Source organism: Meriones unguiculatus, chromosome 14, assembly GCF_030254825.1.
Source record: "Meriones unguiculatus strain TT.TT164.6M chromosome 14, Bangor_MerUng_6.1, whole genome shotgun sequence".
Lineage (NCBI taxonomy): Eukaryota > Metazoa > Chordata > Mammalia > Rodentia > Muridae > Meriones > Meriones unguiculatus.
In genome coordinates, this window is record NC_083361.1 from 43,364,392 (window position 1) to 43,381,581 (window position 17,190).

A 17,190-nucleotide genomic window follows, 5' to 3' on the forward strand; every position below is an offset into this window, starting at 1 on the left:
GGCATGGGAAATACAGCCGTGCCTTCTCGATGCCATTGCCTTAGATGTGCCATTGGGGGGCATGGGAAATCTCTAGCTTTCAAGCCAAGTATGCTCTTGGTCTCTATTGAGCCATGTCAAACACCTGGATAGTCAATTCTGTGCTTAAGATGTCAGTGGCCCTTGTCTTTCTCTCTGACCTCTGTCTTAATTGTATGGGCCATCATAAAGCACTCCTTCTTCATTGTTTCCTGGTTACCTACTCTTTTTTTTTTTCTTTTTTTTTTTTTTTTACTGTTGTGAGGTTAAGATGATAGGTGTTCAAGTTTTTTGAGAACAGTAACATGTTTGATGTCCTTATCAGTGAACTATCTCCTTGAAGGTTCCTGCTGCCCACTGGTTCCATTATCTATGATTTATTAACTTCTAATTCAAAGCATAATGATTTCAAACTCCAGGTACCTTGGTTTGTGGCTGAGGCAGATTCTAGTTGGCTGTATATGAACTGAAGGAAGAATACAAAACACTCAGAGGAGCTAAAAATACTTAAAAATATTTTTAGTGATTTTATTTCCTGTGTGTGTTGTGGGGAGTGCATGCCAAGGCATATGTGTGAAGGTTACAGGAAAAGTGGGGAGAGTTGTTTCTTCCTTTTCATCACGTCAGTCCTAGGGACTGAGCATGAGTTTTTAGGCTTGATGGTAAATGCCTTACCTTTCTGAGTCATCAATGCAGCCCCAAATATTATTTTCTCCCAGAAACTAAAGCCTAGATTAAAAGTTTGAAAAGAGACATTTTATTTTCTTTAAAATGTTTGAGATAGATTTATAATTTTAGGCTATCAACAATGACATGATCCTACATAAAATTTCCTGGAAATCTCCTCTTCTTGTCTAGTGTAACCTTGATATGTGGTCGTATTTTTCTCCAACTCAACTAATAATTAGATGCTTTACAAGAACCTTTTCAACTCATCTAATCCAGAGTTGAACATTGTTTAATTCTAACTTGAGATCAGAGAGAGATGACATGGCAGTAACCATATTCATAATTCAACTGACTACAGTTTATCAGTGTCTAATTTTTTTTTCAAAAATTCAGTGTTATACTTAGATTCTTGGTATACCTACCATTTGAGTTTGATTTATGTGAATATAGAATTATTCTGTTTTCTCTGTTGATTCAGAGGTATACATATTTACTTTGCTAATATATATACCCACAAACCAATGTTTGAACAAGAAAGAAAAATATTTTGTAGAATAGTGTTTTAGTGACATCATTTCCTCATTCCATTTAATTAATACTTTCATATGAACAGTTTTAGCAAAATTTAAAACACTGTAAGGTAAGCCTGACCATTCATATGGTGTAGCAAATCTGAAGCTTATTTAAACATCTGCATGTCTACTGGTAACAGTGCCTTATTGTTTAGCATAATAAAGAAAAATATATTTATTCTTGTCATACTTAAGCTGAACACTGTTTAACCACCATTGCTTATGACACAGACAAAGGTATTTGAAAAACATTTAGTATATTAAGTTATATATATATATATGTCTATTCTTTTAAAACAATCATTTAAATATATTAACACAACTACTGAAAATTATATATGTCCTGTTTTTTATTAAATATAAGTCTAGTAAGTTAGTTTTTCAAGGTAATGATGAATCCAGAGTGAATAACACATGAGTTGACTTCACACTACCTAAAGTCGACTTGAAGATGAGTATTTTCCCAGGACTATCTTAGGAACTACCTTCAGAATTTACAGTGTGGAACACACATGTTCAATTTTAGAGTAGTACACATTCTTTGATATGTGTAGAGATTCAACATGTAAGAAAAATCAATACATTATTTTTGAACTTTATGATATGGATGTCATCACAAACATTACATTGTATTTAGTTCTCAAAAACAGATAACCTGACACTTATTTTTATTTTGGAAAATCAGAAAATAAAACAAGTTGAATGGGGTGATACACATAGAGAAGGGATGAGAGATGTAGCAAAATCAAGTGTGCCAAAACTGATGCTCAGGTGGCTTTGCAAATTATGTCAGGATGCTTATCTGGCCTCCAGGGCTACACATTGACAATGGGAAATATAAGAGAATTCAATCACTGTTTGCTTCACTCTCTCCAGAAGCTCAGGAAGCTTAGTAATATTTACTGTTTCTATCCATTTAGTTTCACAGGCAACTATAAGTGATTTATAAAATTTTGTAGAGATCATGACCCTCTGACTTAAAGTTGGTCTAGTTTTGGTTTGGTTATTAAGTTTATTCTGTGAAGGGGATAAATATGGAATTTCTAAATCCAAAGCAAAATAGCAAACACCGATCAATTTTTCAACCTGAGTCATATATAATTTCCAATATCACTGCTGTCTGAAAGGATGTGATAATAATAGATGACATTCCGAGACGTTTGCTTAGTTATCTCCAAGGCAGGCCACATGCTGACATGTGGCATTTAATAAAATTAAAGGCAGGAATAACTATTAAGCATATTTATTTCTAATGTATTCACTAAATGCCAACTATCATTCATTGCTCAGGATGTGCTGTCCTTTTATTACAAGGCCACGCAAGGACATTCAGTTCATTTCAACCAATGCTGATTTTTTGGAAATATTCTCGCTTATTACATTTTGTGAAGACTAACAAAGGAACATGGGAGAAAATGAACAGGTCCTAGAAAGTTCACTCAGAGAATTCTGGGTACACTGACGTTTGAGCTGGCAGCATTTTTCACTGTGAATTTTATTAGTTTTTCTCTAAGTAAACATTAACTGCCTTAATTAGGATATTGTGTCAGGGTCTTTAGATTTCAGTCTGTCTGACAATAGTTCTCTCTGCTAGGCTAGGCAGCATTCCTACCAGTCAGATCTGCTCTTTTCATGAATCTTTGTAATTAAAATTTCAGATGCATTTCACATTTAACCTGAAATTTCGGTTTTCAACAGCATTCCAGCAGAAGTGCTGTCAGCCTTAAGATACAGTTAAATGCAGCCATTTATGTAGGGAGTCGGCACAATGTGGTTTGCTCGTAAAGGAGAAGCTCGTGTATTGCAGTAGTTCTGTAGTCTCTTCCATCAGTTCACATTGTCTAAACACGGCTGTGCGTCTTACAAATAATCCAGACATATCAGGGCCAGTGTCTCTCTCTGTTTTCCTGGCATGGTCTTCTGAACACTAAATCTCTATATTTGCAGCATAGTCCACATGCTGACGTGTGGCAGTCAATATCATTAAAGGCAAGAATAACTATTAAATGTATTTATTTGGAAGATATTCACTAAAGAAATTCCAATAATCATGCATTGCTCAGGGAGCGCTCTCCTTTTATTACAAGGGTGTACAATGGCCATACACTCCATTCTTTCTAAATAAAGTGAGATTGTTGTAAGGCTTGTTTCTGTCTGCCTATGCCCTCCTTCCACTCCTAAATCAATGGGATTTGGTGGACAGAAAGCCTGTATCAGCATTACTGTCCTGACTGAAAGGTATCACAATACAAAGAAAACATTTTGATAATGTAATTATCAGATAATGTGAAAAAACAACAGCAAAATATTCCTTTAAAAAGCAAGGGCCATGTACAGCAATAATTGGCAAGAATTAGAATTACGTAGAAGACTGTCAGTAAAATATGCTGTGTCCTAAAGAATTGAATCCTGGAGTAAATGTCCTTGGTCTGTGGTGGAGCATGCTTTGAGTCTGTGCCCAGGAGTGCTATTGCTGGGTCTTGAGGCATGGCTGTTGCCAGTTTTCTGAGAAAGCACCAGATTGATTGCCACAGTGGTTTGCACTCCCACCAGCAGTGGAGCACTTTCCCCCTTTCACCACATCCTCCCCAGCATGTGCTATCACTTGAGGTTTTTGTTGTTGTTGTTTGGTTTGGTTTTATTTGTTTATTTTATCTTAGCCATTCTGAAAGGTGTAAGATGGAATCCCAGAGTTGTTTTGATTGCACTTCCCTGATGACTAAGGAAGTTGAGCGTTTGTTTTAGTGCTTCTCTACTATTTGAGATTTCTCTACTGAGAATTCTCTGTTTAGCTCTGTGCTCCATTTTTTAATTGGATTATTTGATTGTTGGTGTTTAATTTCTTCTAAACCATCTTCATTCACAGCTTTATTCATAATAGGTAGAAGCTGGAAACAACCTAGATGTCCCTCAATTAATGAATGGATAAAGAAACGATGGTACATTTGCACAATGGAAAACTGCTTGGCCATTAAAAACAAGGAAATCATGAAATTTGCAGGCAAATGGCTGGAACTAGAAAAGATCATCCTAAGTGGGGGAACCCAGAAAGATACGCATGGTATATACTTACCTATAAGTGGATTTTAGTCATATATTACAGGATCAACATACCACAAGGCACAGACCCCAAGAAGATAATCCCAATAGGATTAATGTGGGCCCACTAGTTAGGAAAGTTGGGAGCTATTTCTGACATGGACTATGTTGTCTGCTTTTTGATCACTTCCTCGTGATTAGACTTCCCTACCAGGCCACAGGGGAGGAAGAACTCAGTCCTCATGTGAAGAGATGAGCTGGGGTGCCTGGATTAGAGGGGGCTCCCTTATTCTAAGGAAAAGGAGAGAGGGGATGAGAGAATGAGGGTGGGACTTGGAGGAGAAGAGGGAGAGACCTATGACCTAGATGCAAATTGAGTTAATCAATTAATAAAGAATTGAGTCTTTTAGCTCTCAGTTACAATAGTCAACAGGACCATTCTTCAGTGTTCTGCTTCAGGTGAACTCGCATAGATATTCCCCCATCTGGCTGGTTATCTCTGTACAAATTTAATAGAAAAGCTGTTGGTTTAAATGACAGTCTGTGTTGGTTCTAAAGAAGATCTTGCATGGAATACCCCCAGCCTCGGGCTTCCCTCAGCTTCCCTCCTTCCTCCTATTCAGGCCACACACCAGCTAAACTTCTCTCTTTCCTCTCTCTCAACCTGGTGGGACACTCTGTTCTTTCTCAATAAATACAGATTATTTCCAGGCTTGTTTTAGTCTGTCCTTCTCCTCTTTCCATGTTTTATTTACTTGTTCATGCTTCCTCTCTCTTTTAGTTACACTTTTTTCTAAAACACCTCACCATGCTTGTTTCTTCTTCACCTGTAAACATCCCATTTATATAAGTTCTGTCTTCACTCAGAGACTTAAATTGAACTTAAGTGTACTTTAATTTAAACCTTTATTTGAAAATAAACTTTATCCTGTTTGAACACTCATAATTATTTAATCATGTGTGTGCATATTTGTTTCCATCTGTATATATTCTATGCCATTATTTCTGTGATCTGTAATATGATCTAGCAAACATCCTAGGAATGTGTAATTTCATTAATTATCATAACTCCTTGGTCTATCTGGTTGAAATGAATAGTTCTTCCTTGGAGCTTCTCATGAGCAGTGACCAGATGTCAACTGTAGGCATTTCTTGTACCCTTCCATCATGGTCATCATTCTGGTATCATCCTTGCTCTCCAAATGATGGTGTTGTGGCTTGTTCTTTAGTTAGATTTGGTTTGTCTAGCACATTTTTAACAAGAGTACCAAAATGTTCAGATCCTGAGAACCTCGACAGTTCTGGGCAGAGAGAATGCTTAGTCCACCACCTCAGCTCTGGCTCTCCCACAACCTTGGGGATGGCAACTCAGGAGATTTTCAAATCACGACTACTCTGTTGCTGATTATTAATATTTAATATTTATTTATCTTGTAGTTAATCAGTGGTTATTCCTAAACCAGCTGTATACCCAAATCATGTACAGAGACCAGGATTTACCTAAATTACCTGCAGCACAATGCTGGGCAATAATTATTCCATCCTAAACCTCCACGCCCACATAGCTTCCTCTCATTCAGACTTCCCACATTATACTTGCTTTTTAGTCATATCTTAGGTCTGTTTCATCCCTCCTGCTGTTTCAGATTTTCTCCTCTCAGATCTCTCTTTCTAGAACCCTCCCCCTACTTGCTTCTTTCTCCTTCCCTCCGGACCAGGATGTCCCACCCTATTCTCTCCATTGCTCAGCATTGGCTGGTTGCTTTATTAACGATACAGAGAACAAATGGTAGCATGTTTATGTAAACTTGGGTGAGGTGATGCTTAGAATAAGCATTACAATGCAATTTCTGGATTGAAACCAGAGAGTTGGGTAGAGAAATTAGCATGTGAACGAACAAGGGTAAATTGTATACATTCCAGAAGAACGTTATACCAACCCTATTCTATGTGTTCCCCAGATGTGCTCCACCACTTTTAGCTGCCTACATGCAGACATACCATGCACTGCAAAACCAGCTCCATTTAAAGAGGAATGGCAACATTATAGCGAAGGAAAAAATTTGCAAGGGCAGCTGTTGCAGCCATATCTGGAGGACCCATTATACAAACCATGCACTAAAGAATCTTCCAGAAAGCAGAGGTTGTTTCATAGTTCTGTTATCCCTGTATATATCTGCTACTTAGACCCTTGAAAACTGCTTAAAATTAAAGATAGGACATATCTTTAGCCCAAATTAGTTATTATCACTTGAATGAAATATATATTATATTCAATTTGATTTGATTAGTAATATATTTTAAATTATGCAGTTGAAAGTGACAGATTTATAATAAGACTAAGAAAAAAAAACGAAGATAATTGCCACAGAGGAAGCCCCTACATCTTATAACATCTGTTAGCACTGTGAAGAACCTATTGACAATTCCAGACCCTGGGCAGGGTTTAGTCATACTTATGATAATGTGTGAAAGGCAGTGACTAACTGCATTGTTAGAAAACTCAGGGATCAATTTATGTATCCCTGACTCTACAGTTCAATAAAATTCTAACACAAGAATGTAGAGATGGCTCCATGTTTAAGAGCCTGTTTTTCCATAAGAACGGAGTTCCATTCCCATGCATGTCAGAAGGCTCACGACTTCCTGCATCCCCAGCTCCAAATTTGCTGATGTTCTGAGGGGATTTCTCCACACATGATATTCAACCCTACAGATGCACAAACATACACATAAATAGAAACTTTTAAAAGATCTGGAGGTAGCTGAAGAGATGGTCCAGCAATCAAAAGTATGTGTTATTCTTACAGAAGATCTATGGCTCACAGCTGCTTGCAACTCCAGCCCCAGGGGATCCAAAACCATTTCTGTAGGTACTGCACTTGGATAAACACACACACACACACACACACACACACACACACACACAAGCCATAACAGAACAAATCTTAGAAAATTTACATAAGGTGTCTCTATCACTACTTTTTGTTGTTCTTTTCAGCATTCTTGGAGCACTCAGAAGTTTACTCTTTTTTTTTTAATTTTATTTTTCTCATTAGTTACATTTTGTTAATTCTGTATCCCAGTTGTATCCCTCATTCCCTCCCCAATCCCACCCTCATCTCCTCCCTGCCCCTTTCCAAGTCCATTGATAGGGAAGGACCTCCTCCCCTTTCATATGACTCCGTTTTGTCAGGTATTTTCAGGACTGGCTGCAAAGTCCTCCTCTGTGGCCTAACAGGACTGCTCCTCCCTTGGGAGGTGGGGAGGTCAAAGAGCCGGTCATTGAGTTCCTGTTAGCAATAGTCCTTGTTCCCCTTACTATGGGAAACCAATTGATTACTGAGCTATCACGGGTCACATCCCAGCAGAGGTTCTATGTTTTATTCTCTCATGGTCTTTGGTTGAGTGTCCATCTCAGAAAAGACCCTGTGCCCAGATATATTTGGTCCTTGAAGAGCTCCTGTTCTTTTCACATCAAACGCTCCTTCTTTCGTATGATTCCCTGCACTCTGCCGAATGTTTGGTTATGAGTCTTAGTATCTACTTTGGAACACTGCTAGGCAGAGTCTTTCAGATGCTTTTTGCGGTAGACTCCTGTCATACGTTCAATGCATATCCCATTTGTCTTTCTAAATGAGGATTGATCATCATACCTGTGTCTGCTTTCTTGATTATCTTCTTTAGGTGTATAGATTTCATTATGTTTATCATATCTTTTAGGTCTATGTAAGCGAGTATATTCCATGTTTGTCTTTCTCCTTCTAGGATAGCTCACTCAGAATGATCTTTTCTAGATCCCACCATTTGCCTGCAAATTTCATGATTTCCTCATTTTTGATTGCTGAGCAGTATTCCATTGTGTAAAAATACCACAATTTCTGTACCCATTCCTCCGTTGATGGACATCTGGGTTGTTTCCAGGTTCTGGCTATTACAAATAAAGCTGCTATAAACATGGTTGAGCAACTATACCACTGCTAGGCATATACCTAAAATTTGCTCAAGTACATAATAAGAAGTTTACTCTCAAAGGACATACTCGGGTGTAAGATAGGCTGTGTTGTAGGTGAAACCTCACTGTGTCCCCCATTCTTTAGCAGGCCTGCTTCTTTTCTCCCACACTGCAATAAAACTGAAGATCACATTCTAGTTGCCCACCTGTTGTGTGTTAACCTGTCAAAACTAACCAACCTTTGTCCGAACATTGAACCCAGTGTTTTAACTTTAAAACAGAAATCTGGAATTGACTGCATAGATTCTGAATCCACTTTTCACAGCTTTCCACAGATGGAAATGAAACCACTCTCAAATTCTCCACAGAGCCAGTATTAACCTTTGCCAGTATGCAAGGGCATTTCTTTTGGAGTCTCAGAAAAACTGGAGGTCACAGTTTGTGAGCAGAGCTGATGGTTTCTACGGCAAGAGCTGAAGCGGGAGGTTCAGCTCTGTGGACTATTGATGCAGAGGACCGTTTACAGATCTGCCTGCCCTCTAATTGCTTTCAAATGTCAGGTGCGCTGAGAAGGGGCCCAGAAGCAACACAGTGAGGAACTAATTGGCACTGGGACAGGAAGCTTTTCCAGGTCACCAGCTTACATTAGGCTCAGGTCAGTAGTAGCTCAGTTTATGAGAATTCAGGCTAGACACAGCTGCGCTTCTGCACGATGGAGTGTCCTTCAGAAGCAAGCATAGCTGTCAGCTTCTTGGCACTCGGGGGGTATTTTTGTCTTTGAGAGCTATAACTTCAACATCGACATGTTACATTGTAGGAAATGAATCTGTGCTTCACAAAAGTCAGTTAGGAAGACGAGACTTGCTGTGGATAAACCAGTGAAACCTGAATCCAAACATTCAAAGATGAAGACAGAGTTGAGGGCTGCAAAATCATAGCTTTGTCAATTCAATGAAGAGATGTTATAAAGAGGTGGGATTTAAACGGTCAATATTGAAATCCTTTGCTTTGGGGAAGCTCAGAGTCAGCACAAGAAGCAGCTTCTTGCCAGACTTCTGCACCTGCAGCACTTTTCTCTCCAGCAACACAGAACTGCTTAATAATGTTGATTGTTAAGAAAGCTAAAAGTTTTTCAGCAAAATAATTGCCCTAGTTCAAGACAGGAAGCTCCACATCTATGCAGAGTTTTATCCCCAGATCCATATCCAGACTGGAGTAGGAATTGAGACTTTGTATCCATTCTGGAAAGGCTCTCCATCCACATTAGAGGACTGTTATTCAGAATCCACATCTACATATATTAGATGTTATGGAAAAAAATAAAGACGAGTATTTGAGCAGGGGAGTAGGTCATCAGAAATAGTGCACTGAATCTAGCACCTTAGCGACAGGCAGGATTTCTGTACCAGTACCATGGACAATGTGGTATTTGACATTTACAGTTTAGTGAATGGTCACACCATAGTCAATGGAAGAAGCAAACAGAGGTTATGTTGAGAATATAATGTTGATCATATGAGGAAATTAATGCCAAGTTAATAGGAGGTTAACTAAAGAGATGTGGTGTCTTATTACAGAGATCTGAAAATTATGTTCAGAACATCTACTCAGGACTCCATTGATGAGTAGTAGACTCAGAACCCTTTCTATTAGTGAGATAAAAAAAAAATATTTTAAGAAGTATCTCATTTGGAGGCTCTAAGAAATGATAAAAATTCTTACCTAAGGTTCACCAGTCAGCAGGAGATTCCTGAGACAGAGACTGTAGGACAGGAAAGTGGAGGAACCCTCACATTACATAGAGCTGCTACTGCTACTAGCACATGGTGCTGCCGCCTGGGCGGAAACAGGCTCTTAAAAATGACACAAATGAATTTTTGTCTGTTTTTCTGTAAAATGTCAAAGTATTGGGAGGTTGTATCCAGTTGCTCTCTGTCACCAAGCAACGACTAATGAAAACAGAGAACATTGCTTACAGTGTGTTTCAAGTCAGCAGGAGTCAAATAGCCAGAATTAAATACATAAAGGATTCAAGAAATTTGAAGAGCAGAAGAAAAATAGTCAACCAATGTTCACCTGTCCAGACAGAGAGTTCTCATAAGAAGTGTGGTTAGCTTACCAACTCTTTTATTTAAAAAAAAAAACAAACAAACATGTTATCCATGAAGGAAATCCAAGTCAGTGCATACCAACATCCCAACTCACTCCAGCCAGATTCGATATCATCAAGAAAACAATCAATGCTGGTAAGGATGCAAATTTGTAAATATGTTATTAAATATTGGTGAGAATCTAAATAGGTATATCCTTGAAAATTTGGGCAAAAGTTTCTTAAGAAGATTAAATAGGAACAGGGACTACCTGTGACATGAACTCATGGGCTGGTTCTTTGATCACCTCCACCTGAGTGGGGGGCAGCCTTACCAGTTCACAGAGGAAGACAAAGAAGCCTGTGGTGATGAGACCTGATAGACTAGGGTCAGATGGAAGGGGAGGAAGATCGCCCCTATCATTGGACTGGGGGAGGGACATAGGAGAAGGGGGAGGGAGGGTGGGATTGGGAAGGGATGGGAGAGGGGGCTATAGCTGGGATACAAAGTGAATAAACTGTAACTAATAAAAATTAAAAAAGAAATAAAAGCCTAGATCTATTATATTACTCAGCTATACTACTCAAACATAAGCACATGTACAGTTCTCAGCATACTTCAGAGACACTTGCATATCCATGTCTATTGCAGAAATATTACTAAATATGTCATGAATTACTCTAGGCGTCATTTGTGAATGAATGGATATAGTGTGATATGCATTTCAAGGATGGCGTGATTACCTCAATAAAGGATTGCCATCACATTTGAAGTATTTTTAACATTCATTTATTTTCTGAGAACAAAGGAGTGCACTTCATGACATAAGCATGAGGTTAGAGGACAACTTGCTAGAGTCCATCTCTCTCTCCTTCAAGCCTTTGGTCTTGGCAGCCAAGTGCCTTTTTAACTGTGCCACTTTGCTGGCCCCACAAGTGCTATTTGAAATAGGAAATTGGTGAAAAGAAAATTAACAGAGTCAGGAAAATTACACTTAGCATCAAGGAATTGTTAAGGGTAGACATAAAGTGAAGTGTCAAATATGGATGATATGCCACACAGGGTGCATTCAGATCCATAACTGTATGCATAAGTTTATATGTAAAATTTTTAACTGTCAGTACTATTTTAAATAACTTATGTATAAACCCTTCATATATGCTTTTCAGTTGGGTCATCACTGGGTTCAGATAATTAAGTTAATCCTAACACACTGCTGCTGCAATTTCTCTTACATAGCTCCATATGTGATCAGACATAGTTTTACTTTCTTTAATATAAATCTTTATTCTGTAGGCACCCTATATGTTCAGAAGTTCTGTGCTTTGAATAGTACATTGGAATCTGTGGCTTTGAAAGGCCTGTGTTCAGGAAAATTAATATAAGCAAATGCAGCCAGAGTCTACTAGAGAATCAGAGAGGACATTAATTGTTATTTCTAAATATAACAACTATCTTCTTTATTTAATACATATCCTTGTATCAAAAATGTAAAATTCAACTATTAGTGGAATACAAGTAATTCATATATCAAACCATACAAGTCTCATTACACTGAATGAGTAAACAAAACTATTAGCTTATTTACTTCAGATTTTATCCTGTTGAAATTGCCTAAATGTAGAAGAGTTTTCTACAGCTCAGGATGGAAAAGCAGAAGGTGTGAGGAATGGTTTCTCATAGGAACAGAAGTGTGATTTACTGTTTCAAACAGAATTAGAAATGGATGCCCATTGGCAGATTGAAAGGAAGAGAGAATGTGGAGAAAATAATGTGGAAATAGTCTACCTCTCATGTATCTGGGAAAACTAAGTGACATTTTCAAATGTTTGCAGAGAATACGCTGATCACAATCAGAGAAAAGAGATATTATTTTGCTGGCAGAAGACAGCAAGTCTTCTTAGGAAATTGAAGGTTTTGATAATCGAGAATCAGCCAATTTTCTTTGTTCTGTATGTCGGAAGCTGATGCTTAGGAAGCATAGAGAGGCTGCAGCTGGTGGCTGCACAATGGGATGTCTTTGCCTCCAAGGCACCAATTCTAGAGACAGGCTTGTTTGTTGCCAGTGTGGCAAGAATAAATGAAGAGATTGGTACATTACGTTAGTAATTACAGTCAAGTCCAAGGTGTCTAAATGGCCACATTTTTTTTCATGCTTTAAGCCATTCAGTACACTTACATATCTCTTTCTATGTCAGTGACCTGGAGAGTAAGACAGTGTGATTTTGTGTTAACTGGGTTAGCCACTGTGTTTAGATGTCAAACGCTGGGACTCCATTTGAGCTGGAAAATGGTTTTGCCATCAATAAAGTGACAAAGATATGAGAAATTCCTACCTTTGAACTTGAGATTTAGGAAAAAACAAAACACAGAGTTCCTGATGGGAAATGAGTTTATTTCAGACCCGAATCAAGCAGATGAGCTTTCACAATTCTAAATGTGGGGTGTGCTCACAGTTCTAATCCCTAAACCCAGTTTCTGAGCTACTTTCCGCTATATATGCCATCACTCAGAGAATAGCTTATGCTTTCTGAAGAGTTACTTTCTACTTATGCAAAGCTCTTTATCTTTGAGCCCCTTCAACCATCAGAAAACCTGGCTTTATGCTGCCAAGGACTGACAGCTCTGTGCCCCTCCATGATCTTTTGCCCACTGTCTCCTTTGTTTTATCTTGCCCGAGGCAGCATGCATGACTAGCCCGCATCACAGCAAAAGCCAAGTGGGCCACCATAAGCTCATGTGTGCCTTTGTTTCCCTTCATGTGGCCTATGTTTTATCTTGGTTTTCTTCCTAAAATATATATTCATGTGATTATTTCGTGAAAGCTGAAATATTCATAATAGTGTGTTTATTATTCTAGTGAAACTACTAAATTTGAGAAGCACATTGGATGACTGAAATTGATTATATAAAGTTGCAGTTTTTCACAAGTGAAAATTCCCATCACTCATATTCACCTCTAAGTAGAGCTTACACTTTGTTGGTGAGATGAATACCAAACATTAACACTTTCCTTAATTTTTCAAACAAAGTGTCCTGTAAACACATGAGCACAAGCCTGGATTCCAATTTCCTGTGAATGACCTTATTTGAAAATCAGGTTTAAACAGGATTAAGATTTTGTCACACTGTAATGATCCTGTACACATCTTTCAGCTCTGTGCTGCTCAGTGTCTGCTCTCTAAAACTGTTGTTAAGAAATGGAATTTTTAACAACTAAGTTGAAAGAAAATTAGAAATTCTGATCCTCTGTTTAATTTTTTTTGTTAAGCATGTCTCATAACAGCTTAACCTAAGTTTTTATGAAAAGGAAGCCAGACATTTTAGTCTGATAGTTCATCCAGATTTTTATTTTCTCCATTTCTCTGTTTCTTTGTACATCTAACCACTATTTGTAGCACAACCACTATGGAATTTTTAAAATTATGCTTTAGTGCACACTGTGAGGAAGACCTAAACAGTCATGTATATCATATATCAATCTCTATAGTAGAGACACTACTTGGAATCTCTTGAACTCCCATGACTTTAACAAAAATGCAAATGTTTTACGTGGTAAGAATACAGGAAGGATTGCATATCATTATAAAGTAATATGAAGAAATATATGCCCCTATATTCATGAGAAATTAAATGATAGCACTACAAGTATGATTTAAAAAAAAACAAGTTACAAGTATATGTAAATCTAAATACATTTAAAAGTTATTTTCATTTGTTCCTATTAGTTGAATCAGAATCATAATTCAGAAATTGGTCTCTCAAATTTTTCATTACAAATTTTGAGTGCTGAAATATGAGGGTGGTATATAAAATCTCCCTAAATCAGAATCAATTAAAACACAAGAAATGCAAATACTGGCTGTTATTGTGATCATTATGCTAAAGCACAGTCCTTAGATGAGTGGGTACACCCAGGCCCTCCTCCATGTTCTCTGAGGCTGAAGTTGCTCTTGTTTGAATAAGCAGCTCTTCCTCATGTAGGAGACATGAAGTGAATTACGGGAAGTTAGTCAACTATTTCCCTTATCTGCATAAGACACATGATTAGTTTATGCTAGAATACTGATGTAAAACCATGTGTTTCACCAATCATCATATGGACAGGACAACTATCTGCCATGTACATCATACATTACATTGTTTTCTTACTTTCTGTAGTAAGATTTGCGTATTATAAGATTTTGTGTAATTTCTACATTTTTAATGGCATATTTGTTTTCAAGCAAAATATTTCCATAAAAATCAGGGTATTTGATTCCAAATGGTATGAAAGATGTACTCTAACAGTAAATTCAGTGGCTGAGCTTTGCATCTGAAGCCCCATGATGATGCACAGGGAACATGAACCTTTTTTTTTTCTCTGTCTCTGTCTCTCTCTTTAACGGTTTATTTTTGTCAGAAGAGGCTGGCAATTTTCTGTGACAGTTCTGGTCTATTATAATAAGCATTTCCCCCTTGAAAAATCCACTCAAAACATCCCATTCCTCGAGGTAAAGAACTTTAAAAAAAATTCTAATTTTTTTAAAAGAAAAAAATATTCATATTCCTTTAGCTTCATAAACAGAAATAATCTTTTTGTTTTGTTTTACCCTGGTGAAAATATATATATTGTTTACAGCAAAGTATCTCGTCACTTGCTGGCCACAGATGAGACTCACCCATGCAGGTGCCGACTCACAGATCACACAGTGCAACATTGCCTCGTCCATACAGACTGTAAAAAGGACACTTATCAATACTCTCCTGGCAAAAGTTTATAAAGTATTTAGGCATCAAAGCAGCTCTGGGAGGAATCAGTCTGAGTCTTCATCATCAAGGTAGTCCTCAGCTTTGCTAAGTTAGAACCCCACGTGTTCCCTGCTTCGTTTTCAGGAGCGATGTGCAGGCAGTGTTGGTGGCCATGTCCAAGGCCAGCTTATTCTCATTGTTTCTCAAGTCTGTCCTCGTGCCTTTTTCCAGTAGCAACTGAACAATATTTGTGTGACCCTTCCAGGCAGCTGCCTGCAGAGCAGTATCTCCCAGTTGGTTCTGCTGGTTCAGCTCCTCTTTCGGTTGAGTAAACAGAACCTCCACTATGTCTTTGTGGCCCCCGTGGCAGGCCCAGGACAAGGCTGGGCTTCCAGCTTTGTCCAGGCCATTCACACCCACTCGGTTGTCCAAGCACTCCCTCAACCAGTTCAAGCTGCCTCTTTCTGCAGCCTCATGCAATGGATTGTCAATGGATTCTGCTTGCTCAGCCACGGAGTTGCTCGGGATCGGTCCTTTCTGCCTTTGCACGTTTCTTTCCACCAGTTGGTATCACTCATGTCAGTAATGTAGATAATATCTCCTCCTTCGAAGTACAATTCATCTGGAGTCCTGGCTTCAAATGTGTATGGCTCTCTAAAGACTTTAACTTGCCCCGGTTTGACCAATTTGGGAGATGGCTTGGACATGGCGCTATGGGAAGCGGCCGGAACCGGGTGTCAAGCCTGCGCTGGCCACGGTCATTCAGGACCCACGCACTGCGGGTGCGGGACTGAACATCTACCTTTTAGAAGATGAGATGTTCCCAACCTGTCACTGCTTGTGATACCCTACTTATGCTTGCAAGCTATTTCTGCGTGACCCAAAAACTCCCATCTTGACTCTCATTTCCTAAAGAGAAGACAGTTTCTGTGAGGCTGCATAGCTCGTTAGTTTCCATGTCAGAGGAGTCTTTATCTTAGCCTTCCATATGGAAATGTATTTGGAATATTTCAATATCATCCAAATGAGGGACAAAAATGTGACACAGAAACTAAAGAAATGTAAAGTCAGGAGAAACACTAAGTATGTGAATTACAGAACAGTTTTTCCATAGATATGTTCTTACAAAGAAACGTTTTCTAAATATTGCACCAAGAAAAAAATATTTAAGTATCAAGGTTACATAGACATGTGTGGACAGAAGCAAATGAGCATTAGTGTAAATAACCAGTATCCCCTTGTGTCTACACTAGGTTGATAAATGACATGTGGAATGGCTTACAAAACACCTTTTTTAATTAAAAATGGATTTTTTCTCACATAATATATCCTGATTACAGTTTTCCCTCCCTCTATTTATCCCATTTTTTTCCAAATTCCTCTCTCACCCAGATCCACCCCTTTTTTGTCTTTGATTAGAAAACTAACAGGTTTCTAAGGAACACTAATAAAATAAAATAAAACTAATACATCAGAGCTGGATAAGACAAACAAACAGAAGGAAAAAGAGCCCTAGAGAAGACACAAGAACAGAGGCTCACTCACTCAGGAATCCCATGAAAACAAACTGGAAGCCAGAAAATGTACACAAAGGAACTCATATAGATCCATGCAGTCCCCGGTCTTTGGGAGTTCTTATGAGCTTTGATCATGTTGTTTTGGAGGGCTTTGTTTTCTTGGTGTCTTCTAGTCCCTCTGGATCCTACACTCTTTCTGCCCTACCTTTTTTTAATTTTTTATTTTTATATTGATTAAAGTTTTTTTACTTTGTATCCCATCTGTAGTTCCCTCTCTCATTTTCTCCCAATCCCACCCTTCCTCCCTCATCTCCTCCCATGCCTCTCTCCAAGTCCACTGAGAGGGGAGGTTCTCCTCCCCTTCCATCTGACCCTAGCTTATCATGTCTCATCAGGACAAGCTGCATTGTCTTCCTCTGTGGCCTCATAAGGCTGCTCCCCCCTCAGGGTGAGGTGATCAGAGAGCCAGCCACTGAGTTCATATCAGAGACAGTCCCTGTTAACCTTACTAGGGTACGCACTTGAAAATTGAGGTGGCATGAGCTACATTTCTGCAAGGGTTCTAGGTTATCTCTATGCATTGTTCTTGGTTGGAGTAT

General features: G+C 38.5%; 1 protein-coding gene and 1 pseudogene across 2 annotated transcripts in view; one reads left to right on the forward strand and one right to left on the reverse strand.

The window, feature by feature from the left end:
* The window catches only part of Luzp2 (leucine zipper protein 2), a 432,038-nt gene that overhangs the window by 72,872 nt on the left and 341,976 nt on the right, over positions 1-17,190 (forward strand). The window lies entirely within an intron of this gene.
* On the reverse strand, positions 15,140-15,781 carry LOC110559362 (osteoclast-stimulating factor 1-like; annotated as a pseudogene).